The sequence below is a fragment of the Crocodylus siamensis genome, chromosome 2 (genome assembly GCF_052110815.1).
Source record: "Crocodylus siamensis isolate JL-2025a chromosome 2, ASM5211081v1, whole genome shotgun sequence".
Lineage (NCBI taxonomy): Eukaryota > Metazoa > Chordata > Crocodylia > Crocodylidae > Crocodylus > Crocodylus siamensis.
In genome coordinates this window covers 289,802,349-289,829,589 of record NC_143396.1, presented here as the reverse complement: position 1 = coordinate 289,829,589, position 27,241 = coordinate 289,802,349, and the positions used below count along the sequence as shown (strand labels likewise).

The window sequence follows — 27,241 nt, the reverse complement described above, 5'->3', positions numbered from 1 at the left end:
ACAAATCTGCTTGGGTGGTACATGAAAACAATGAAAAACCACGTGCATGGAAGGGGGGGGAAAGAAAAGAAAAGAAAGAAAAGTTTCCTCAAATTCTTCAGTTGCTTGCCACTTTGAAATAATACTTCTTGCAAGGAATCTGCCCTCAGTAAACATTTTGGTAGGGACTACATCATCGCCAAAGGAATTGCTAGCCGCCAACATTTTATTGTCCGAACCCTGTAACAAATCCCTACCAAAACACACAGAGGCATAACTGAACAACCAGGCAAAGGGTATACAGTCTCCTAAAAACTGCATCAGCAACTTTTGATTGCCTTTTATGTATTGCATTACTGCTTTCACACATTCTTTTTATCTAATATAAGAATCTTTTTCCATTCTTTTCCTCATTTTACGGCATAACATGAACCTCCTAAAGCAAGGGCAGTTTCTGCAAACAAAATTCAAGTCGTCTTTCTGATCAGCTTTTGTGCCCGTTGCGATGCTACAGTACACGAGCGATGGACTTAGGTGCATCACACCGCCAGCATAAGAATGAAGGAAGGGAAAAGAAAGGTTAGAAGAAAGTTCAGAGGAGACAGAGAGGCAGGAGACATTTTGAAACATTCAGTCCCATCTATTATTTAGATTCACAGGTGCTCGGATCAGAAGGGACCTCAACAGAGCATCGAGTCCGACCCCCTGCCTAGGCAGGAAAGAGCGCTGGGGTATTTTTCTTTTAGAAAATAATACGGAAAAGCTGCAATGATTTTCCGGCACGATTCCCTGGTAAAATCACCACTACAGCTCTCAACCCCCATCACCACATCAGAAAAGTGGATATATTAACTGGCTTCCCTAGAAAGACACTTCAAGAAACTGCATTGCGCAGTGGCAAGTGGCGAACAGTTCTGGGCAACTCAGCTGGCGGATTAGAAGAATCGTGTTGCCAAAACCTCGCCGGTCAAAGGCAACGAAGGATTATGATGCTTCTGATCTCCAGCTCCTGGTAAAAGCCGAATTACATTTGTCTGTCCAGGCTCTACTTTGCAGAGATAGGGATCAGACTTCTAGCCCTTTTTCTGCATTCAGGGTACAAATCACTTCACCAGGCCTTCGATTCAGCGAAGTAGCCTGTGCTACTCAAATGGAGACCTAGATCTCTTTCTTTTCCCGCAGAGTAACACAGAAAACGTTTTAATCTTTTCCAAAAGACCAACTGGCCCTCCGGAGCGTGCTCGCTGGGAAATGAGAACCAGAAAGGGTCCCAAACCCCACCGGTTCCCAATAGGATTGCTTTCACATGGAAATTCCTGCCTAACTCAACAGACCCCTTTGGACTCTCACGGTCTCCTTAAGTTACACGATTCACGAGGATGCCTTGGTGCCAGACCGCAGACCCCCTCTCTGAACTTGTGTTCTGAGTTTGGGATCTCTGGAAAAATCTTCCAGTTTTGACCCTTCCTGTTGTGAATTATTTCCAAATTCATATGGGGGGGGAGGTTCTTTCAGGTTTGGAGACACCAGCACCGCGTGTCATCCAATATGTAACACAAGCATTACTCCCTGAAAAAATAAATCTAAAACATGTCCAGTCCTGAGCGCCCACAGTGTAAGTACAGATGTTAGAAACTGAGACCAAACCATTCTTATTCTTAATGTTGTCGTGTGTTTTCAAAATGGAAAATCATCAGGAACAGGGGACGGAAAAATCAATTCTAGCATTCGGAAACTCTCGGGGATAGAGCCTTGAGATCATTTAAATCAAAGACAAAGTGCCTATTATCAAGAATATCCAATGTGAATGCTACTTAAGCTTATGGTACACAGGTATTACGGTGCTCTGCAAAGGGCAGCCATGGACTTGGACTGAACAGATGGAGCCATTAAAAAGTCATTGTTCATCAGTTATGTTGTAGCTTTGGCAACAGGGTTTTTCTGGCATATTCATAGGCGGTATTGCATTATTCATTTAGACTGCCATGTTGACCACTATATGTTAGGCATTTCCCCAAGGCAGAGGAAGCCACAGTCCCTGCCCCACTCTAAAATGCATACAATGAAAGGCCATTAATGGGCAGGCCGGCGCCCTTACGGTCCCTAGGGCTCTGCATCAGGGAAGGGGTGCACTCAAGCAAAGCAAGGTGAAAGATTAAAGACCGAAGTCAAACAAAGGCAGGCAACAGTCAAGCATGACAACCGAGGTGAAGAGATCCTTATGAATCCAAAGCCATTTGGGTTGTTGGGTTTTTCTATTATGAACTATCCCCTGCTGCCCCTCTACAAATCTCCTATTAGTCCCTGGCTCAGGTCTCATCTAAAAATACGAATCACTTTATTTCCCGCCCCCCTCCAACCCATTAAACATTTGAAAATATCGATCCCTTCCTCGCAACCCATTGCACTCTCTTCCTTCACCAGTAAGTTAAATTCCTCCAGCTGTGGCACTGCCCCGTGGCTCTCCTCTTTCCCCGTGTATCAGGGGAAACATCAAGAGAAGTGCAAAAAATGGGCCACTTGGGAACTGGAGAGTCTCGTATCCGTCATTAGCTCACCTAAAATATACTGCGAGCAAACTGCAAATTAAATGTGTAACAACAGGGTATATTGGGCCACTGTTTAATTTAAGAAGACAAATTATAATTCCATCTAATTTAAACAGCCCTTAGGCCAGGTATCTCATGTGATTAAGTGGTGCTTTCACACTTTTCTGAATTGGTTGCAAATGTTGGACTTGGATACCTTATCCATTCATTCCTGCTACCAGAGGCTTTTTTTTTTTCTTACATCCCTCTGTAGTCCACTATTTATTTCCCATGTGGTGCTGTAGGTTGCTCTGACCTTCCCTGATCTTATGCTGTATAGTACCGACACGTTATTTTTACAGATCCCCATCACGTGAAGGTCTTTTCATAAAACCAGATCAACTTCATGCAGCATCCTTGCCATTTGATCCTTCCAAAGCAACATGCGGAACATCACTTGTTACCAGCCACGAGGGCGATGCTGCGTGCGCTGTGTTGTGCACATAAAAGCCGGCATCTCCAGGAACTACATGAGCTTCTGTAGGAACAGACTGAATCAACTGTGCGGGAATATTATACCGTGGTTTCTCCTCTGTACCAAACGTTATAGATGTTGTACATACCCCTCTCACAAGACCAGAGCTGAATAAACTACCTTATGGAAAGACAAACCTTGCCTGTCCCATTAACATGTTGGCTGGCCGTGTGACCCAAAGGTGATGTTCAGAGCTGGACAGACATTCACGATCCTCCCATGGATCTTCTAGTTTGCCATTTTTCCCCCAGTACATTTGTTTCTTTAACTGCTTGATGTCACCTCCTCAGATTTATGCTGATGAAAAAGGGGTTCTTGGGTATTTCTGCATCGGCTGATCCTCTGTAATGACTGTCATGTTCTGGATCTGTATAGTTGCCCTTCCTGACCTTCCCCTCTCTGCACCTACACTAAACCCTTTGACTGACTCATCTGAAAATAAATGTTGGATGTCCTGCTGTTACAGGGCTCATCCCCTGGATGTTAGTAACCCATGCAAGTATCTCGTGTACATATGCTAATAGGAATCTAATACATGCTTCAGGATGGCCCTGAATACCCACGAAGGTAGCAGAGCCTCTTGAGAAAACTCTACCAAATGCTGAGCCTTGCACCAACAGGGTGGCAGCCAAGCCATTGGTTTTAAATGCCAAATGAAAAAACCAAGAGGGATTCTACCTTGGCCGCAAGCTGCACCCTGACGTATTGCGACATTTTGACATAAGGCCCTAGGATACGAATGTGCCGTACACTTGCCTTACACCACATCTATCCCTTGCCAACCAGTGACGTGAAAGTTTCAAAATACAGTGCATTTGAATGAAGCGCCTCCCGTGAAGTCTTTCAGCAAGTTTTGAAGGCGTTTTGAAATACAAGCCCACATCTTAACCAACATGTACGCTTCTGCCAATGCACATACTCTGCTATTCTGCTCTTTTCTAATCCAGTCAGTGTTGAGACTCGCTTGACCCAGAAACCCTGTTCAAGTGCTCCTACAAAGGCTTATACAGCAGTCATTCAGCTTCGCTCTCCTTTTGTGTGATACCTGCCAGCGTGAGCACCAAAGCCTCCAAAATGTCATAGAGGGAGACGCTGCATTGCCCACAAAGCCATCTGCTTCGTTCGCTACCACCAAATCGTTTATTTAATTGAAAAGCAGCAAAATTAACATTGCATTACAGCCCAATTTGCACAGAACACAAGTACAGGTTGTAATCCCCCAGAAAGCCCAGCAAACCGGCAACAGCAAGAGTCAAGTTCAAAGAAACTTTCCAATATTAGTCTTCTCCCCTTCTTGTGCTCAGCGTAGAAAAATCAAACCACAGAACAGGGCCAGATTAATACTGCTCATGAAACACTGGGGCAGCCTCCTTAAAGAATCGAGCTCACTGACACCAATTTTAATAAAGTAATTGCTCTTTCACTGGCACCTGCTTAACACAGACCAATTTCACTAGTGACTGTGAACATCCCTTTCTCCTGGTACTGTAGGTGGACCGCCTGCACAGAAGCAGGCTGAGTTTTTGCTTTCCTGTTGTTTGCCAAGTCAAATATCTCATCCACTTGCACAGTTTATGATGACATTAGGTATTGGATCATGAACTTAGTAGGATGCAAGTACAGATTAGTTCTTACCAAAAACCTCAGATTACCTTTGTCAAGAGGGAAGAGACGCCGTAGTCTCCGTCTCATGGCTTCTGAGATGCAGGCTTTTCAGGAGGCATCAGCAATTCTAGGCAGACAAAGTTCTCGGGGTGAATCTGGTATCTTGTATTAGACCGGCTTAATTCAGCAATTCTAAGCATTTCACTTAGCAGTCAATCTGTGTTGGTGCACTCGCACCCTTGGGCAAAAGTGAGCAAAGGGATATCCGCACAGGGGCTACAATGTCTCCTTTGCCTTTTCAGATCTGTCTGAATAGAGATCCCTTGCTGCAAGCCACTAAGGCCCAGGTACGAAAAGGCTAAAGACGTGTGACAATCTGGAATTCGGGCCCAAGTCTTCAAAAGAGATTCAGGTGCCTGAGGTCATGCACCAGTGATTAGGGAAGGAATACTAAGCAGGTTCACACTGGCGGGGATACAGGTGGTTCCACTCAGTTGCTGTTTATGTAGAGCAAGTAAGGTGATAAGCAGTCTCCCAAGAGCACCTGGGACAGGTGGAGGAAGTTGCTCAAATTAAACACTAAGGCTAGGGACAGAAGTTGCACATAAACTGATTTGAGTGATCAGAAACTGGTTTAAACCTGTAACAAAACAGAATTTCATTGCACATAAACCAGTTTCAAAATGGCTGAAACTGGCTTAAGATAAACTTGGTTGAATGTAATGTCAGACGTAACTGATTTAGGTCAAACCAGTTTATGAAACTTCTGTCCCAGACCCCTTCCTGGTTCAAGTTCAATCACAGTCCCCCAGCATCCCAGCATGCTTTCCAGCCCTGGGCAGAGGTGGGCTGGGCTGTCTGCTCCAGCAGAGAAGAGCTGGGGAGGGGTTGGGGTTTGAGGGCAGGGAGGGGGATTAAACTTCCCTTCCCCCGAGTACAGAGCTGACCTGCCAAAAACGTACTGCTATATGCAACTATGGACTAGAAATCCCAGAGGCACCTCAAAGCAGGAAGAGGAAGTGATGAGCAACCCTGCAAAGTCCTGCTGCTGTGATTCTGGTCTGAAAATCCTAGAGACCTCAGGGACTGAACACACAGCCCAGGCTGGCTATATTCCAGACAGCCATGCTCTATTGCCCCCCAGCTTATGGCATGAGCCACTGCTGGTGTGTGACTGCATTCCCTGAATCAAAAGTGAATGTGTGTCCAGTTCTTTCTCTGTTTAATCTCTGCAGCTTAGACTAACCTCCAAAAACTGAATCGATTCAGCCTCAGGCTTTTTAACTGTCTGTACTTACTTAACCTAAGTTACTGAGACTGTATGTGAGCAAAACTTGTATTCCTAAGGGAAAGTTGTACATCTCCATCTCCAGAAAACACTTATTCTAGAGGATGGGGTTTAAGGAGGTGAGGGGGAACACCTGCCCCTACTTCCCAAGCAGTCGCCCACCAAGCTTGGACACATAGTCATCACACTCTGCCTGGTAGCACATGCCTGCTACTGGAGCTCCCAGCTTGTACTTCGTGCGAAATAAAGCCACTTTAAATTTTCCAAGATGGTCACCAGATCGGTTAGACAGGATGGGTTCATCACAGCCCAACTAGTGCAGCTGCTCATAAACTAGCCACACATACCAGCAAGGGCCTGTTCCTTTGGGAGGTCCAGAGCCAACATAGTCAGACAGGACTTTCTTGCTTTTGAAGTCATTTCTTTTCATGTTGGCCACAAGGAAGTGATGCCATTCCCTAAATTTCGAATCCTTGCTGCTGGGAACATCTGGATCAGTAAGAACCAAGGTGTAGAGTTTCTGTGGGTCGTAGCCATCCCACTCAGTGCTGGTCAAGCAGCCCTGACCCAGCATGAGTGTGAGCACCCGGACATCTGCTGGGAAGAACAGTCAGCCAGGTCTGACCGCTCACATAGGTTCTTGGCCAGAGTGCAGGACCTCCATCGAACCCAGGAGGTGCACAGCCCCACCAGGGAGACGCCTTGTTGGACCTAGTGCTGGCCACGGGTGATGACCTGGTGCAGGGGCTGCGAGTGCTCGACCACCTGGGCGACAGCGATCATCGCCTGCTGGGATTCACCATCCAGCACAAGGTGGTAAAGGCCTGCAGTAAGGCAGCGGCCCTAGATTTTAGGAGGGCAGACTTCAACGAGCTAAGGAGGATAGTTGGAGAAGCGCTGAGGTCCCGGGGGAGAGGGGAGCCAGGTGTCCAAGGAGAGTGGTCGCTCCTTAAGGAGGCGATCCTCCAAGGCCAAAGGAAGGTAATCCCAATGAGGATCAAAGGGAGCAAGAGGGCACACAAGCCTCCGTGGCTCACCAAAAGCATCCGGGAATGTCTCCTTGCTAAAAAGGAGGCTTACACCCAATGGAAAGAAGGGGTCATCACCAGGGAGGACTATTCTGCAGTTGCTCGGGGATGTACGGGGTAGTCAGGAAGGCCAAGGCAGAGATGGGACTGGGACTGGCTTCCCAGATTAAGGACAATAAGAAGTCCTTTTTTAAATACATAGGGGGTAAAAAGAAGGTCCCGGGTAATGTGGGGCCCTTGCAGGATGTGTTGGGAAACTTGGTCGTCACACCAGACTGCAAAGCTAACATGTTTAATGATTTCTTTGCTTTCATCTTCCTAAATAGGGACCAGGACAGCCACCTCCCTGCTGGGCCCCCCTCGGGCCCCGGGGGAGGCACACCTGGGCCACGGGTTAGCGAGGAACTAGTTAGGGGGCTTCTGGAGGGGCTGGATGTATTCAAGTCAGCCGGCCCGGATGATCTCCTCCCTAGAGTACTAAAGGAACTGGCCGAGGTCATTGCAAGTCCCCTGGCACGGCTTTACGAGCACTCGTGCTGCTCTGGTGAGGTACCGGAGGACTGGAAGAGGGCCAACGTGGTCCCCATCTTCAAAAAAGGCAGGAAGGAGGACCCGGGAAACTACAGGCCGGTTAGTCTTACCTTGATCCGAGGCAAGCTGTTTGAGAAAATTATTCTGGCGCACATCCAGGAGGGGCCAGCAGGGGACTGCATGCTTAGGGGCAACCAGCACGGGTTCATCAGTGGCAGGTCCTGTCAGACCAACCTGGTGGCCTTTTACGATCAGATCACCAGATCATTAGACGCAGGGGTAGCGGTGGACATCGTCTTCCTGGACTTCCGGAAGGCTTTTGACACTGTCTCCCACCCTGTTCTCATCAAGAAACTGGGGGCTGTGGTGTAGACACCCACACAGTCAAATGTGTCGCCAACTGGCTGGAGGGACGCACCCAGAGGGAGGTAGTAGATGGGTCGTTCTCAACCTGGAAGGACATGGGCAGTGGGGTCCCTCAGGGCTCGGTCCTCGGGCCGGCACTGTTCAACATCTTCATCACTGATTTGGACGAGGGGGTAAAAAGCACCTGTTCGAATGTGCTGATGACACTAAGATGTGGGGGGACGTGGGCACATTGGAAGGATGCAACAGGCTACAATCAGACCTAGACAGGCTACAAGAGTGGGCAGATGTGAATAGGATGGGTTTCAACACAGGCAAATGCAAGGTGCTGCACCTGGGGAGGAACAACCGGCACCATACCTACAGGCTGGGGAACTCCCCTCTTGTCAGCACGGAGGCGGAAAGGGATCTGGGGGTCATCACTGACTCCAAGATGAACATGGGCCGGCGGCGTGGGGACGCGGTCAGGAAGGCCAACCGCACCTTGTCCTGCATCCACAGATGCATCTCGAGCAGGTCCAGGGAGGTGATCCTCCCCCTCTGTGCGGCACTGGTCAGGCCGCAGCTGGAGGACTGCGTCCAGTTCTGGGCGCCACACTTCAGGGGGGATGTCGACAGCATGGAGAGGGGCCAGAGGAGGCCACTCGCATGATCAGGGGTCAGCAGGGCAGGCCCTACGAGGAGAGGCGATGGGACCTGAACCTGCTCAGCCTCCACAAGAGAAGGCCAAGGGGGATCTTGTGGCCTGTTACAAACTAGTCAGGGGAGACCAGCAGGCATTGGGGGAGTCCCTGTTCCCCCGAGCGCCGCCAGGAGTGACCAGGAATAACGGTCACGAGCTGGCAGAGGGGAGATTTAGGCTAGACATCAGGAGGCGCGACTTCACGGTCAGGGCGGCTAGGGTCTGGAACCAGCTTCCAAGAGAAGTGGTGCTGGCTCCTACCCTGGGGGTGTTTAAGAGGAGGTTAGATGAACATCTTGCTGGGGTCGTTTGACCCCTGTACTCTTTCCTGCCGTGGCAGGGGGTCGGACTAGATGATCTGCTCACGTCCCTTCTGACCCTAGAAACTATGAAACTATAAACCTTGCCCAGCTCATCGATCTCTACATTGCTGTATTGACCCACAAGGGCTGCACTGGCTGTTGCTGTACCTCAGCCAGGCTCAGCAGCCCACCCTGCTGTGCCAGCTCCACCAGCATCTCCCCCACTACCTGAGCTTCTGTGACCGGGGTGGGCAGGCAATGAACACCATCCATACCCCAGCAGCAGGGTGACCAAACAGCAAACCTCAGCCTTCACTACTCCAGTTTTGCGTCCAGTTTTGGGCTCCACAATTCAAAAAGGATGTGGAGAAGCTTGAGAGAGTCCAGAGGAGAGCCACGCGCAGGATCAGAGGTCAGGAAAACAGACCTTACGATGACAGGCTGAGAGCCATGGGACTCTTTAGCCTGGAAAAGCGCAGGCTCAGGGGGGATCTGATGGCCACCTATAAGTTTATCGGGGTGACCACCAGGATCTGGAGGAACGTTTGTTCACCAGAGCGCCCCAAGGGATGACGAGGTCGAACGGTCACAAACTCCTGCAAGACCGCTTCAGGCTGGACATAAGGAAGAATTTCTTTACTGTCCGAGCCCCCGAGGTCTGGAACAGTCTGCCAGCGGAGGTGGTTCAAGCACCTACATTGAACACCTTCAAGAGCAAATTGGATGCTTATCTTGCTGGGATCCTATGACCCCAGCTGACTTCCTGCCCTTTGGGCAGGGGGCTGGACTCGATGATCTCCCGAGGTCCCTTCCAGCCCTGATGTCTATGAAATCTATGAAATCTATCCACAGTGGTCTCCAGTGTTTCCAGCATATTGCACTTCACAATGGGGGTCGGACTCAGTGATCTGTTGAGGTCCCTTCCAACCCTAGCATCTATGAATCTACGAAAAACACCTTCAAAATACTGAGAACGGTGCTGCAGGGCTTGCATCACTGTGATAGCTAATTTATTATAGGGGTTTTCAGCAGCAAAATGTATTACATCACATTTGAAATACATATCTACAACTTTTTCTGACTTACCCACAACAGGTAACACTGATATCCTTCTTTCCACAATTATATTTAAGGATTTAATGGCAGGAGTGTCTGGATATATGAAAGCAATGCTGTGGTAAATTCCTATCCCCAGTTCGTCTAGGTTCTTCTTCATAAAAGCAGGCTTCGGTGTCTCCGAGACAAAAACTGGAGGAGCTTGAGGATTGTTTTCCGGGTAAGTGTATAAAGGACATTCCCATTGACAGGGACAATTACTGGCAATCTGTGGCTTTTGTTTTTGATCAATGAATACTCAGCATCAAAAAGGCTTGCATCTGGGGAGATGGTTATTGTAAATAAAGCACCCTCCACATTTCAGTCTTGTGCTCCTCCAAATCACATATCAGAAGCACTGGAGACTTCTAGCATCTATGCAGGACGTTAATGAGAGCTGTCATTGTTAACATTGCTACAAAACTATTTTTCCTCTCCCACAGTGGAGCTGCTCACCCACCATTTGCCACCAAGGCAAAGAAGGCTTTCTTGTAGACAAGTCTCTTTGGGTAAATGTGATATCTTTTATTAGACCAAATAATAGTGACTTTAATCATTAGTCATAGCGACCAATCCAAAAAGGACATTTGTGTGCAATTCAAGAGGTTACACGATTGTTACGGATTGCACCATCCTTCCACTCAGCTCCAGACTTGCCGTTCCCAGTGCAACGTCACAAGTAAAGACGGGTTGCTGGTTGTAGCCGTGTTGGTGTAAGGACGTAGCCAGACAGGGTTCTCTGGGTACACAGCTCATCCCCTAGGCAACCAGTGCGCACGCCTACTTCAAAGCCCGCCACCCTGAACCAATGAGAAGGGAACTTTCAGGAAAGAGGCAAAAGTCACCCACTCCCTCCCCTCTGTGCTGGCAGGGGGCGGGGTTTGCTCATCTCTGGCATAAGCGTGATTGGCTGACAGCAGGGAGGGAGCACCCAATGAGTGCCCTCAGCTGCCCAGAGGTCACTGTGGAAGCCTGTTCAAATGGCAGCAGCATGGGAGGGGGTGGATGGCGGCGTCAAGAGGGGATAGCGGTGCACCAGGTTGCGCTGGGGAGGAGGGCTCAGGTATAGCGTGGAAGTGGCTGTTGCGTGGCTCATGATGCGGCTTCTCCATGTTACATCGTACTTCCCTTCCAGCCCTGCTTCCCTATGAACCCCTGACTCTCAGGGCCCATGTTACATGTTATGTATATTACTCAACTGAGTGTGAATTGCACAATAAATGTAGACCCTCGGCCATGCAAAGTCATTATCATGTAATTAACTGGTGAACTGCAGGATAAATGTAAGCAAGTCACAGGTACAAAGTCATAATCACAATTAACTAGTGCATTGCACAATAAACTAGCCACACATGCAAAGTCATTATCACATTACAAAAATGGCTCTCCAGCTATAAAAAAGCTGACCAACTATAAAGTTAGTGCTTGAAAATGGTTGCATCTTGCACTGGAGTTCATTGCGCATGCACACTGCGTTTGAACATGCACCTGGGACCGCAGCATGTTGAGCCTGGTTGGAGCAGCCCCAGCTGGCATGTGGTACAGGAGGGGTCAGCTTGCCAGCCTAGGGCTGCTCCAACTCAGCTCAACATGCTGTGGAGGGGCTGACTGGGGCTCGAAGGTGCTTTAGAGCATGCCCCAGCCAGCCCTGTCAGCTTCTACATATGTTGCTGTGGAGTAAAAAAAACTCTGCTGCAGGATAGTACTTGTATTTACAAATACTAACCTATGGTGGTGTTATTAGTTTACTCCCTCCTAATAGCACTACATGTGTAGATGCTGAGACGTTTATTGTGGAGCTAATTAGGTAACTCCACAGTAAACATCTTGTGCAGACACGCCCAATGTATAACAACTCTTTAGCTGGTTTCTATCTAGTTTTAATATGACTGTGTGGCGGGGCTATAATCTTCAACGGTGAACAATTGACTGGGGGGGGAAGGGGGGTCAGTCAGGGACGATCCTGACTCAATCGGGGAGTTGGACTAGATGTGACCTGAGGATCCCTCCCTTCCAGCCCTGCTGTCCTCTGAACCTGAGTCCCAGAGCCCTTTCTCCATGTGTACAGTATTGCCAACTCTCATGATTTTTTATGTTGTTTCATAGTTTCATAGTTTCTAGGGTTGGAAGGGACCCGAGCAGATCATCTAGTCCGACCCCCTGCCATGGCAGGAAAGAGTACTGGGGTCAAACGACCCCAGCAAGATGTGCATCTAACCTCCTCTTAAACACCCCCAGGGTAGGCGCCTGCACCACTTCTCTTGGAAGCTGGTTCCAGACCCTAGCCGCCCTGACCGTGAAGTCGCGCCTCCTGATATCTAACCTAAACCTACCCTCTGCCAGCTCGTGACCGTTATTCCTGGTCACTCCTGGCAGTGCTCGGGGGAACAGGGACTCCCCCACTGCCTGCTGGTCCCCCCTGACTAGTTTGTAACAGGCCACAAGACCCCCCCCTCAGCCTTCTCTTGTGGAGGCTGAACAGGTTCAGGTCCCGCAGCCTCTCCTCATAGGGCCTGCCCTGCTGCCCCTGACCATGCGAGTGGCCTCCTCTGGACCCTCTCCATGCTGTCCACATCCGTCTTGAAGTGCGGCGCCCAGACCTGGACGCAGTCCTCCAGCTGCGGCCTGACCAGTGCCGCATAGAGGGGGAGGATCACCTCCCTGGACCTGCTCAAGGTGCATCTGTGGATGCAGGACAAGGTGTGGTTGGCCTTCCTGACCGCGTCCCCACACTGCCGGCCCATGCTCATCTTGGAGTCAATGATGACCCCCAGATCCCTTTCCGCCTCTGTGCTGACAAGAGGGGAGTTCCCCAGCCTGTAGGTATGGTGCCGGTTGTTCCTCCCGAGGTGCATCACCTTGCACTTGTCTGTGTTGAAACCCATCCTATTCTCATCCGCCCACCCTTGTAACCTGTCTAGGTCTGATTGTAGCCTGTTGCAGCCTTCCAGTGTGCCCACGTCCCCCCACATCTTAGTGTCATCAGCACATTTGAACAGGGTGCTTTTTTTGTTCTTAAAGTCTATGCTTCGGGAATATGAAAAACTTAGCTTTCTTTTATATATATGTATGTTTTGGAGCTCGTGTGTGTGTGTGTGTGTGTGTGTGTATACACACACACACACACATACATATAAAGAAGAGTTAAGTTTTTCTCATTCCTGAAACATAGACTTTAAGAACAACACCAAACATCATGAGAGTTGGCAACACTGCATATATTATGCGATTGACTGGTGAGTCACACAATAAATGTAGACAGCTGCACATGCCAAGACATCGTTACACAATAAAAATGCCTCTCCAGCTATAAAGAATGCTGAGCAGCCATAAAGTTAGTGCTTGAAAATGTGTAAGACCTCTATAGCTGGTTTCTATCCAGCTTTCATTCCCTTACGCCAACACAGCTACAGCCAACAACTTACTTTTATGGGTAAATATATAAAGTGCATTCCTACTGACAGGGACAATAACTGGCAATTTGTGGCTGGGGGGCGGCCACGGAGGGGTCAGTTGGGACAATCCTGCCTTGAGCACAGGCTTGGACTAGATGTGATCTGAGGGCCCTGCCAGCCCTGATCTCGTATGATGCTGTTACTCTTAGCTAACCAGGGCTGTCGGGTGGTGAGTTTCCAGAAGTACTCTCTGCCAGCTGAACAGGGAGACCAAGAACTGCTTTCCTGCCGCAGATGTCCTGATGCGCACGGGCAAACGGATGGCTTAGAGCAGGGGTGGGCAAAATGTGGCCTATGGGCCAGATGCGGCCCGCTGGGCCATTCTATCTAGCCCGTGGGTTCCCTAAAAAAATTAGAAAATTAATATTTATCTGCCTGGGCTGCCTGTCCTGAGGCCCTCAATGGCTTGCCAAACTCAGTATGTGGCCCTCTGCCCGAAATAACTGCCCGCCCCTGGCTTAGAGCCTCTTCTATCCAGATTGTTGCTTTTCCAAACAATTGTGTCCTTCTCAAATATATTTGAAGAGTCCTGCAGAAGATTACACTTGTCTCAAAACAAGGGGATACATCTGTATGATGTGCATTTCAGTCGAATTCTTCTGGTTAATAGAAGATTGTTAAGCATTTTCTTTTAGCAGTTGGAGTCGTCATTTTGAAGTCAGTGATGGTTTTTTATTTTTTTCTTTGACCAGATCAAACACCCTGTAGGAGCATGGGCAAAAATATACAATTGTTGTAAATTCAGTGTATGCCATGCGATTCACTTGGTACACTGATTGACTTCTGCTCTTAGTTAATTTATCATAGCCAACTTGCTTTTTCAACACTAGCAATACATTACCGTTTTAACCAAGCCAGTCTGAATCTGCTTGATGTAGAGTTGGCTAGACAGACGTGCAAATCATGAACACTGACATTTTGAATTCAACCATTCAGTTCTTTATTTCGTGACTTAATTTTGTGACTTAATTTTGCCTTTCACTTACAATCCACTTCACAAGTAGGTGTCAATCTGGAATTTTAAATTATTGAAAGGCAAAGAAGTTTCAGGATCACAGCATTTCAGCCACTTTTCCCTTTTCCCCATTTTGGCCTTTTGGTCTAATGTCTAACACCCAGATGCTGTCATACTGAATACATATCTAGACGTTGGAAACGTTCTGTAGCATCTTCAGTTCAGTCGAGACTGTCTCTCTTTCCATTTCCCCCGCCCCCGAGCGTCCCGGCAAATGTTGGTTGGGGCATTGATGCATCCTTCATTTATTTTAGTCAATAAGTCAAGAAAATGCTGGTAGTGATAGGAAAAACCTCTATCATGTACCCGAGGCCTGTGAGTAGGCATCAATATTTGGTTAACGAGAAATAAATAGTGTGACAAATGCTGGTCTGGTCAAAGCTGAAGATGAAAATGCTGCAAATTTTGTGGTACAAATCTAATTTTTTGAGCAAACAGAACCATATTGCCCTTCTTTCTTTCTCTGCTTTTTAGATGGTGTTTTCATGGATGTGAATGCAGTATTCTGGTGTTTTCTTCTTAGATATAGCATCTGTTACACAAAATGGATGTCCCTTTCCCATTTGATATTCATAGATGTTATTGGGTCATTCTTGGTGCCCCATCTTGCATGAATATTGCAACTGATTGTAGCGGTATCTGTTAGTGGAACTATAAGTTCAAATCTGACCAGAGAAAAATATATTGGGTTCTTAAGTTCCTAAATTGTCTTTTAAATTTCTCAGTTGCTGCTAGACCGAGGTCAGCGAGGGCTAGTTCCACTCTGCTTTTCAGTGACTGCAACGATGCGATTGCCGATTGAACTCTGAACGACAAAGATGAACAGGGGCTGCCTCTGAATTTGTTGGGAAACAGCTTTTGGAAGGGGTGGAACAAATTTCAGTTATCACATGACTGATTATATTTTGATGACAATAGCAGTGAAAATATTTCACTTGTGGGATCATCAAGTTAACTGATATTCTTTCGATAGCGAGCTTCATTTGCACTTCTGATCATGAAGAATCCAAGCAAATATTTTCTGCATTTCAATTTGAAACCTTGAAAACCGGAGGGAACATCACTTTGCGCCGCAGGGTCCAGTGCTAGCCCAAGCATTATAAGGGATCTACGGGCTTAGCGCAGGGAATACATTCAAATTCCCGCACGGCTTTGAGATTTGAAAGAGTGGTCGTTGGAGGAAGCCTGCAAGCAAGAAAAGAAGAAGCCCGGTGTGCGAGATGTGCTCATTAGCATGCTTCAACTTTTTTTTTACAGTAGCTGCCTGTCCTCTGTGCAGTTGTCAGATGCGCTGGCACCGCAACAGGCAATAGACAACCTCTGGGACGCGAGAGGATCTGGGGCAATACAGACAATAAAGATAATGAGGCTGGGCCTGTGTGGGAGTACTGCAGTGAAGTGCTGTGATGGACTCTCTCCCTCTTTGCTAGGATCCTTCTTCATGGAGCAACTGCTTTGTGGGTGGGGATCTGTACTCTTGCAGCGGCTTCAAAAGGGAGGGGCTGCAACTGCTGTGTGTGTGAGCCTCCAGCACAGCAAGCGTGCTTTATCCAGGGTCAAAGTGGGCAGTTTGGTTCCTTTGTATCAAAATAGGATTATGCACATTTAACTGTTACAGTCTCTCTGGGTGCACCTACACATGTGCTTTACTGCAGAGTGGACTAATTTGCTGTGCAGTAAAGCATTACAGTCTACACATGCACCAATATTAGAGCACGGTAAACTAACTCCACCGTCAGGGACAGTACTATCTTACAGAGGACTATTTTACTGCACTGAAATGCACACGTAGATGCTGACAGCGGGCGTACTTTGCACCTGGTCAGCCCAGCCAGCTGGAAGCCTCCTCCAACCCGGCTCAGATTGCTGCTGTCATGGGCACCTATGTAGATGCCACACCTCTGAGAACTAAAGCAGGGAGTGGCTCTCGCTGCAAAGGCCAAAGAAAGGGGAGAGCTGCTGAAGCCAGGGACAGGATCATAGAATCACAGAAAAATAAGGTTGGCAGGGACATCAGGAGGTCATATGTAGTCCATCCCCCTCCTCAATGCAGGACCAGCCCCAACTAGATCATCCCAGCCAAGGCTTTGTCTAGCATAGTCTTAAAATCCTCCAAGGATGGAGATTCCCCAGTTAATTGGAATTGGAGGATCTATACTCCCTTCAACTCCTGCAGCCTCCTCCTGATCCCAAAGGACACTCCTGAACACTTGTTCTGCAACACACTATTTGGGATCTTAAACGCGTGTGGGTCTTTTAGCCCTCAACATGGGAAGCTCTGCCTCCTTCAGCTGCCTGGATCTCATCGACTACCTGCAGAGGGGTTTAACTACTAAAGATAAAACAGAAGCAGTTTGTCCCACTTAGCATTTCAGGATCCAGAACTGAAGTCTCTCCAACATCATTACTATGAGAACAGAGAATATGGCAAGTCAAAAGGCCCAAAGGCCATCTAAACCAGTGCCCTATCTGTGGCCAGCACCAAGTACCTCAACATAAGATGCAAGAACCCTGCAATAGATGGATGGTGATCTCTTCAGGGTCTCGCTCTGATCTACAACACCCAGAAATCACCTTAAACCCTGAGGAATTGACTGCCCCTTCAAAATGGTGCATCTACCCATTGGTAGCAGAAAACAAGTTCCCCAGCCTATTCCCTGCCCAGCTCCACGCTCATGACCATGAGACTGGCGCTGAGACATAAGGATCACCCAGTCCCCAGCTCCCCAATCATAACGGCAGAGCACGGCCTGGGAGACAACAGTCTCCTACCTCTGGATCGCTTCCCTATTGCGATCCAGTAGCAATGGGCTTGGAGTTCCCTACTGCTGGGGCAGGGGGACATAGTCCCTGCCAAGGCTCCGGTGGCAGAGCCTGTCCTGGCAGCAGGCAGCTCCTGGGGGTAAGGAAAATTCGACTGCTGCCTGGTGGATGGTTGACCAGGAGCAGATTTACTCCCAGGCAGTCATCTGCATAAGTTCTATTACACTGTTACTAATCAAAAGTAAATTTGCTACTTGCATTTGCAGGTAGCAAATGTACTTGCGATTAGCGAGATTTACTGTGTAGCAAGCACGGGCACGTGCGGATGCGCATGCTTACTTCGCAGCAAACTGCACTCTGCACTTAAGCATTTCATGTAGACACGGCAAGTGCTTATTAACATGTCTGTTTAATCCATTATGGATGTGCCCATTCCAAATGTTTGTGCTCTTCCAGCAACACAACTGTCTTCCCAACTTTCAAGAGAGCCTGGCTACGTGTACATCAACAAAAGATGCAACGTTAAAATCAGTACCAAGGGGACACAACGGTGGGAGTCTACTACAGACCTCCCACTCAAAGTCCTGAGCTCGACCAGGAGTTCGCCCGGGAACTGACTGAGGCCGCTTGCTCCAGGACCTTGGTTGCCATGGGTGACTTCAATTACCCGGACATCCGTGGGAGGATCACTCAGCAAAATCCGAGCAGTCGCAAAGCTTCCTCTCGTGCATGGATGACCTCTACCTGACTCAAGAAGTCTATGGGCCAACGAGAGGCAAAGCGCTGCTCGACCTGGTACTGGCCACTGGAGATGACTTAATCAGTGACCTAATGATCAATGGGAAGCTGGGTGACAGTGACCACGAGCTGATCATCTTCACCATCTGCTATAAAGCTGGCAAGTCAGTCAGCAACACGGAAGTCGGAAAGCTGACTTTGCAAAGCGCAGGAGGCTTTCAGTCAGGCCCTAAGGGACCATGACCCCAGGGAGAGGGGAGTTCAAGAAGGGTGGTTGCTCCTCAAGGAAGCAATCCTCAATGCACAAGCTAAGTCTATTCCATCTCAAAGGAAAGGCAGCAAGAAGGTACAGGAGACCCCCTGGCTCTCCAGGGACCTAGCAGGCCTCCTAAAGCTAAAAGGAAAAGCCTACAAAGGATGGAGGATGGATTCACCTCCAAGGAGGATTATTCTTCACTGGTCCAGTCCTGAAGGGAGCAAACCTGGAAAGCCAAGTCTGCAACTGAACTCCAACTAGCTTTGAGCATCAAGGACAATAAAAAGTCCTTTTTCAGATATGTGTGGAGCCGGAGGAAAAGCGAGGGCAAAATTGGACCCCTGCTAAACCAGATGAGGCAACTGACAACTGACACCCAGGAAAAAGCCAACCTATTAAATGGGTATTCTGTGTCAGTCTTTCATCAGTTCCATGGGATGCCCGTGCCTGCTACGGGACAGGGAGATCCCCTGCCCTCCATCAGTGATGACCTCATGAAAGAACACCTTGAGAAGCTGGAGACCTTCAAGTCAGCCGGCCCTGACAACCTGCACCCCAGGGTACTCAAGGAGCTGGCGAGCATCATAGCCCAGCCCCTGGCACGGGTCTTCGAGGACTCCTGGCGCTCTGGTGTAGTGCCCGAAGACTGGAAGAAGGCCAATGCAGTGCCTAACTTCAAGAAAGGGAGGAGAGTGGATCTGGCTAACTATAGGCCCATCAGCCTGACTTCTAACCCAGGGAAGATCTTTAAAAAGTTTATTAAAGAGGCCATCCTTGAGCCTATAAGGGTGCTGCAGGTTTTTCCTCCCAAGGTGGAGAACCTTGCATTTTTCGGTGTTAAACACCATCAGGTTCTCGTCTGCCCATTTGCTGAGCCTGTCCAGGTCAGCCTGGATCACCCGCCTACCTTCTGGCGTGGATGCTTTGCCCCAAAGTTTGGTGTCATCGGCGAACTTGGCCAGTCCACTCCTGACTCCAATGTCCACATCGTTAAAGAAGATGTTGAACAGGATGGGTCCCAGGACAGAGCCTTGAGGGACCCCGCTGGTCACAGGGCACCACGATGAGTGACTGCCATCAATCACAACCCTCTGGGTCCGATCACGGAGCCAGTTTCCCAGCCAGCGGATCGTGGTGGAGCCAAGGCCACAACTGGCCAGTTTGGCCAAGAGGTGATCGTGGGATACCAGATCAAAAGCTTTTTTGAAGTCAAGATATCTGACATCAATCTCTTCTCCCTTGTCCAGGTGATAGGTCACCTGGTCATAGAAGGAAATGAGATTGGTCAAACAAGACCCACCCGCAACAAACCCGTGCTGGCTGTCCCTCAGGATGTTAGCCTGGGCCAGTCCATCAAGGATGGCCTCCTTAATAAACTTTTCTAGGATCTTCCCCAGGATAGAAGTCAGGCTAATGGGCCTGTAGTTAGCCGGATCCACTCTCCTCCCTTTCTTGAAGATCGGCACCACATTGGCCTTCTTCCAGTCTTCGGGCACTACACCAGAGCGCCAGGAGTTTTCAAAGACCCGTGCCAGGGGCTGGGCTATGACGCTCACCAGCTCCTTGAGTACCCTGGGGTGCAGGTTGTCAGGGCCGGCTGACTTGAAGGTATCCAGCTTCTCAAGGTGTTCCTTCACGAGGTCAGCATTGATGGAGGGTAGGGGATCCCCCTCCCCCAGATTTCCCTGTCCCATAGCAGGCATGGGCGTCCCATGGGACTGATGAAAGACTGACGCAAAGTACCTAATTAATAGGTTGGCTTTTTCCTGGGCGTCAGTTGTCAGTTGCCCCATCTGGTTTAGCAGGGGTCCAACATTGCCCTTGCTTTTCCTCCGGCTCCCCACATATCTGAAAAAGGACTTTTTGTTGCCCTTGATGCCTGAAGCTAGTTGGAGTTCAGTTGCAGCCTTGGCTTTCCTGGTTTGCTCCCTGCAGGACCGGACCAGCATGGAGTAATCCTCCTTGGAGGTGAATCCCGTCCTCTATCCTTTGTAGGCTTTCCTTTTTAGCCACAGGAGGTCCGCTAGGTCCCTAGAGAGCCGGGGGGCTGCTGTGCTGTCTTCCTGCCTTTCCTCCGTGTTGGGATAGATTTAGCTTGTGCACTGAGGATCGCTTCCTTGAGAAGCAACCACTCTTCTTGAACTCCCATCTCCCTAGGGTCACAGTCCCCGAGGGCCTGACCGACTAGCCTCTTGAGCTTGTCAAAGTCGGCTTTTCTGAAGTCAAGGACTTCGGTGTTGCTGACTGACTTGCCAGCTTTACGGCGGATGGTGAAGGTGATCAGCTCGTGGTCGCTGTCACCCAGCTTCCCATAGATCACTAGGTCGCCGATTAGGTCGTCCCCCGTAGCCAGTACCAGGTCGAGCAGCGCTTTGCCTCTCGTTGGCCCACAGACTTCTTGAGTCAGGTAGAGGTCATCCACGCACGAGAGAGTGCAGAGGAGAGCCACACGCATGATCAGAGGTCAGGAAAACAGACCTTATGCTGACAGGCTGACAGCCATGGGGCCCTTTAGCCTGGAAAAGCGTAGGCTCAGGGGTGATCTGGTGGCCACCTATAAGTTTATCAGGGGTGACCACCAGGATCTGGGGGAACGTCTGTTCACCAGAGCGCCCCAAGGGATGACGAGGTCGAACGGTCACAAACTCCTGCGAGACCGTTTCAGGCTGGACATAAGGAAGAATTTCTTTACTGTCCGAGCCCCCAAGGTCTGGAACAGTCTGCCAGCGGAGGTGGTTCAAGCACCTACATTGAACACCTTCAAGACCAAATTGGATGCTTATCTTGCTGGGATCCTGTGACCCCAGCTGACTTCCTGCCCTTTGGGCGGGGGGGCTGGACTTGATCTTCCGAGGTCCCTTCCAGCCCTGATGTCTATGAAATCTATGAAACCGATACCAGCATTACACCCAGGCTGCCCCGTGTGCGTGTCATTCTCTGGAAGTGTACAAGATGTTTTTAAGACATCTCACACCTACCTTTTCAGTATTGCTTTATTAGTAAGAGGTACTGGCAAAGGGCCACTGAGTCCACATTTGCTGTCATTGGACTTGATACATGCAACTGATACTGGAGAAGGCTTCATGAACTACAGTAATATCCTGACTGCAGGATGCAGGGACTTTCTAAATTCTTACGCAGGGTATTTTAAATACATTGGAAAAATCCCATGTCTGTGTCTCAGTCCCCTCTATTTCAAGCTGATTTTATTTTCAATACAAGAATTTCCTGTTGCTTAGGTATTAGCCTTTGTCTAAATTGATTCGGGGCTGTGCATCTACGTATCGCATGACACTTTATAAACCAATTATTAATTTCAGATACCAGGTTCCTGCACATTGGCTATGGTCATGTATTTATGAAATACATAAATACATAGAGGGTCACGTTAGGACATACAAAAAATAAAAGTGTCTATGTCATGGTTGTTTTCTTGCAGAGCAAACTCTGAGAAATATTTGAGGGTACAGGAGGGAAACTTGGATAAAGAGTGAAAGGATCTAAGGTCCAAAGTGATTAGGACCAGAAGGGATTTGTGAAAGACAGTAGAAACGAGGACTGGAGGAACGTAGTCTACTTTGTGCAAGCCATTAACTAATGTTCTCCAGTAGTAGATGCTTGTGTGGGTGCTGTGGATTCAGCATTAGACCAAACTAGGTCATCACAGCTGAATCAGTGAGACATGATCCAAGAAACTTATTCTGGAGTGAAGGAATGCTTGAATAAGCCTTTGTGCTCAAACTGAATGTTCCCAGCTGGACTTGCATATCTTTTCTGTTTTAGACTGGGAGATGAGCTTTTTTCTACTAATGTTATAGAGCTAGTAATAATATGCATTTTAATACAGACAAATGCAAAGTTAGTCAGAGTGTAACCTGGTTATGATGATTCCCCATGGAACTGGGAGAAAATTTCAATAAAAGAAGGTGTCTGCTATAATAGGATTAACTCAATTGCTGCATAATGTACTGAGAAAAATTATCCTGGCAGTGGGGATTTTTAAAAACATGGGTTTGTAATAACTGGATGCTTTTTCTAATGAGGTGGTACGGTACCTAGGAATGGCCTGGTGTCTTGAATATGGTTCTTCAAAAAGGATTTAAGAATCCCAGGGGGAAAACAACTCAGCATTAGCAACACAAGCAAACTGGGCTACAGTGGATTTTGGGTCATGTTTGAATGAACAGGGGAGGGAGGGAGGGACAGTTGAGACTGATGCTACATGAGGGGTTTGAGGACTTTTTTTTCCAATGTTCTTAAAATTAAAAAAGTGGAGAAGTGATGGGGCTGGAGAAAGTGCCTCACCATGAGACGTGAAGCACTCACTCTTGCTATATTTATGAGAAAGATAACTGAGAGGTGTCACAGAAACATTGGACAGGAAGGGCCTCCTGGAAAACAAGCCTAAACCCTGCTATTGTAGGCACCACTTTCATAAGGACTAAGTACAGATATTCCAAAAGCCCGAGACTGAATTGATTCGATCTTCACAGGTTAGTCTAAGCTGCGTGAATTGAACCCATAAGCAAGTGAACAGACATTCACTTTTGATTTCAGAAATGCAGCCATGTGCCTGCAGTGGCCCAGGTTAGAAGCCGGGATTCGCTAGAGCATGCCTCCCTGCCCTTCAGGCTGGAGGGAAGCTGAGCCTCCAGCTCAGGGAGGCATGGCCATGCTCCGGCCAGCTGACTATGATTGCAGAGGGGGTTTAAACCCCCACCCCAGCCTGCAACAACCCCAACTGGGGTCTGCTCAGCTTTTCCCCCTGCTCGGGCTCAGCATGGCCCATGACCCCCAGAGCTCCCCTCCCAGCCCAGGGGTGATCTGGCTGCACCTTCCCAGCCACCAGGGCCAGGGTTTCGCTTGGGGCAGTCCAGGAGCAAAGGCCAGATCAGGGGGAGCAAGGGGACTGAAATGGCCCCAATCCCAGGTGAGGACATGCGCAGAGGGATCGTGGCAGTGGCAGCTTAAGTCTCATTGTGAGCCTAGCCAAGCAGAGGGACTTGGCTGATGGGGGAGGGAAGGGGCTCAAGTGTGTCAGCACTAGCCCAGGACAGGGCCAAGCCGAGAATGCAGCTGGGGGAGCAGGTCCTGCCTGGAGGCCCCTTCTACTCGCTAGAGAGCAGCACCTGGGCTGGCCCTGGTCCCTGCAGTGGCACACGTGGTGCGGACTCACTCCCTCGGCCCCAAGAGCTATTATCTGAGTTCCCCAGGCCAGCGGGTGCTGACCTGGGCACACACCACTCACTTTTCCCTTACCTGGCACAGTACAGCCCCATGTACCAGGCGCAGGACGCCACCCCTACAGCTTCTCTGCCACTGCCATCTGCCCGCCCAGTGGTCAACCATAGTTTGGCAGTGCAGGCGGCACCTACCAATAGCCAGGGCAGGCCCCCCGACAGTGGCGGTGGCAGGGAAGCTGTAGGGGTAGTGCCCGGTGCCTGATACATGTGGTGCTGCTGCCACAAAGGGGAAACGAGCAGGGCATGCCCAGCTCAGCACCCGGCACCCCGGGGGCTGCAGGTAATAGAGTTTGCGGCTGAGCCCACACCACCGTGGAGGCCAGGGCCGGGCCGGGCACTGCTCTCCAGCAGGTGGAAGGGGCTGCCGCACAGGAGCTGCTCCCCCAGCTGCATGCTCAGCTCTGCTCTGGGCTAGCACCGACACACTCGAGCCTCTGCTTCACCCCTCCACAGCCTGGGTCCCTTTGTTCAGAGGGGCTCACGTTCAGGATGGAACTGCTGCCATCTCGATCCCTCTGTGCATGTCCCCAGCTGAGCTTGGGGCTGTTTCGTTCCCTTTCCTCCCTCCAATCTGTCCTTTGCTCCTACACTGCCCCAAGCAAAACCCTGGCCCCTGTGGCTGGGAAGGTGCAGTGGGATCGCCCTCTGGCACTCCTGGGCTGTGCTGACCCACTAGCAGGGGGGAAAAGTCAGGCAGACACCAACTGGGATCCCTACCAGCAGCAGACAGGAGGCAGCGGGATTTAATCCCCCTCTGTCTGTGCCTGCTGTCCCATGCCCTCACCCCCTCCACTCCAGTGGGAAGCCTAGCAGGGACTGCTGGGGGTGGGGATCCCCCACATCCCCACCCCCACGTCAGCCAGCCATCACTGCTCCAGCTACTGAGCACAGGAGCAAGGCCACCCCTGCTCTACTCCAGCAAACAGCACAGCCCAGCCCAGCCCAAGCCTGCAAAGCATGCTGGGATGTTGGGGGCCTGCGATTTAACTTGAACCAGGAAGGGGTCTGGGACAGAATTTCCATAAACTGGTTAGACTTAAATCAGTTAAGTCTGATAACTACATTCAACCAGGTTTATCTTAAACTAGTTCCAGGCATTTTGAAGCTGATTTATGTGCACTGAACTTATGTTCTGTTACAGGTTTAAACGAGTTTTGATCACCTAAACTGGTTTATGTGTAACTTCTGTCCCTAGCCCAGCTGATCAAGGATATCCTCAAAAGCAGTTTGGGGTTTTTTTTGCCCCCTCTGTTCCCATGGAAGTGCTATTCCAGGGCTTCACTTCTAATTTCCAGCCTATATTTATACCCATTTGATCTTGGGCTAATAACATTCTTTAACTTATGGTGGGTATGTCTACACATGCGATTAATGTGACTGAATAAATTCTGGTGCAATTTGAGCTGGAGAACAGTAATCAACATCTACACGTGAGTTTAAGCACAATAATTTACTCTGTCATCAAATAAATAGTATCTGTGTCTGACAGGACTATCCAATTACACCATAAATTAGTCTACACCAGCCGTTGCCACTCACGTGTAGATGGTGAGGCTTTACTGCGCAGTTAATTAATTTACTGCGCAGTAAAGCACACAAAGACATGCCCACCGTCTCCCTCTCTGCCTTGCAGTGTTCACTGCTGTTCTTCCACTAAGTTAGGCAACTAAACACTTGATTGCCTCAAAATAGGATCTCCATTCTCCTGATCATCCTACTCTCATTTAAAAAAAGCAATAATCTGAATTGTACGCAGTATTCCAGATGAGGTCTTCCCAAGGGCTTGTACGTGGTACTAATTAATACTTCTCTGGTCTTGCTCCGAATACTTCTCTTGATACAGCCTTGGAACTTGTTGGCAGCTTAGTCACTTATAAACTTGGGTTGATGAGTTCCTAGTGTATAAAAGCATTTTCAGTAAAGGTTATTGAGTTCTTTTTACATGACAATGCCACATGATTTTGTGTCTTGTAAAATTACCAGGCTACTCAATACAAGGATTGAAATTAAAGGACTATGACATGCAAGCCAGAGTAACTCTATTCTGGCCTTGAACTCCATAAACTGTCACACAGACACGCAGCACTTGTAATAAGAGACTTCCATAGCATGCTTATAGCTGGGTTAAAACACCTATACCTCTCCCTCCACCCTACGCAAGGCCAAGGCCACAAGTAGCTTTATCTTACTTTCAGTATCTTGCCAGCTGCAAGGCTTCATCACTACTGCTCTGTTATTACCAAAATGGATAAAAATCAATTTAAAAAAAAATTAAAAATGGATGTTTTTATTTAAATAGGATTTTTTTATTTCAACTATAATTGTTTTCTTTTTTATAATTATGTTTTTCCTTTTAATAAACCAGCTTAAAATGAAATTTGAATTTAATACAGCATAGGTTAAGGTATATATTTAGTATAATATACTGAAATAACTTAAAAACAATAATTGAGTCAACGAGTCTCTAAAAACTCTGGATGCAAGGCTGGTTTTCTTTTATGCAAAAATGGGGTGGAGGGATGAAACTTTTAAGGCCAAGCTCTTTGGGAAGTGGAAGATCACAAGAGAAAGCCATGCTTGTGTTTTCTTCATTTCAGTAAGGGCACACTGTCTTTAGTCTTCTCTTCTATATTTACCACCACCCCATCACTGAATGCACGCAAAAACTTGAATTCACCCAAATACATTGTAATTGTGTCTCTCTCAACTGTGCATTCTTTTCTTTTCTAAAAGAGATGGAAGAAACTCATTTAGATCAATATTCAATAGCATTGGGTATGGTTAGCAAGTGTCACCTAGCGGCAGCATTTTGGAGCATGCCTCCTACTAAAAATATTTCTTGTACCTGAGAAATGGATGGACACCATCTCCACAACACACACTGCTTTTTCTGAACAAAGGCACATTTTCAGGTAGAATACTTGGGATCCAAAGTATGTAAATAGATGAGGATGTAGCTTTGTCACTCCAGATCCCAACTCCACACCACTTTTTATGTGCATGTCTTGATTCCAGTAGGACTACTCTCAGGCATATATACTATCCCTGATGTACTTCCAACTACATCCAGGAGTTGGAAACAGGTAGATTTGCCAGCTGCAGATCCTAATTGCAAATCAGTTATGAATTTGCAGAGATGGTAACTCTATACAAAGGAAAGGTTTTATACAAGGTTAGTCTGACCACTTCTGAACAGCACACGTGTGACGTTACAACTAACATTTACGACAAAGGTAGAAACACTGCATTCAAAGTAGAGAAACTAAATCTAGTCCTCAGCCCAGGAATTCCCATCAAGACCACAAAGATAAAAATCAGGTTAAATCATAATTCAGAGACCATTTCTTCCCCCACTCCTCTGAGTTGCAGGAACTATCTTGGAAGATGAACCTTGAAAGGTCACTTTTGTTTCTGTCCACAGTAAGAGCCAATGGATAAGGCCCAAACCAGAATTTTGAATCTAAGGTGAGCTTTGGATCCAAGTTCATAATTGAATCTCATTCATGAGCTAATCCCAGAACCTGAAATTGTCGAAGCTGATAGGTCAGATTTCAAAGGCTCACGTGCAAAAATGTGTAGACTCAACATGAGGACTGGGCCTCTACTGAAGACCTCAAGAGCCAAAAGCAGATACAGCGCTCCCAGAGCCCTACCCTCTGGGGAGTTTAGGATTCGGTGCAGAGACCACAGTACACTTGAAAGTGATGGTCAAGCAGTTCATCGATTTTCAAGGCAGAGCAAAAATTAGAAACACCATAATGTTATTTCTGAAAACAAGCTATTAAGGCACAAGAAGGTTTTGAAAACCATGACAGCTTGGACTCGGCAAAAG

At 48.3% G+C, this 27,241-nt stretch overlaps 2 pseudogenes; both read right to left on the bottom strand.

The window, feature by feature from the left end:
- Positions 1–4,055: 4,055 nt before the first annotated feature.
- On the bottom strand, positions 4,056–23,802 carry LOC149872389 (5'-AMP-activated protein kinase subunit gamma-2-like; annotated as a pseudogene).
- On the bottom strand, positions 6,075–9,060 carry LOC149872390 (phosphatidylethanolamine-binding protein 1-like; annotated as a pseudogene).
- Positions 23,803–27,241: the final 3,439 nt, after the last annotated feature.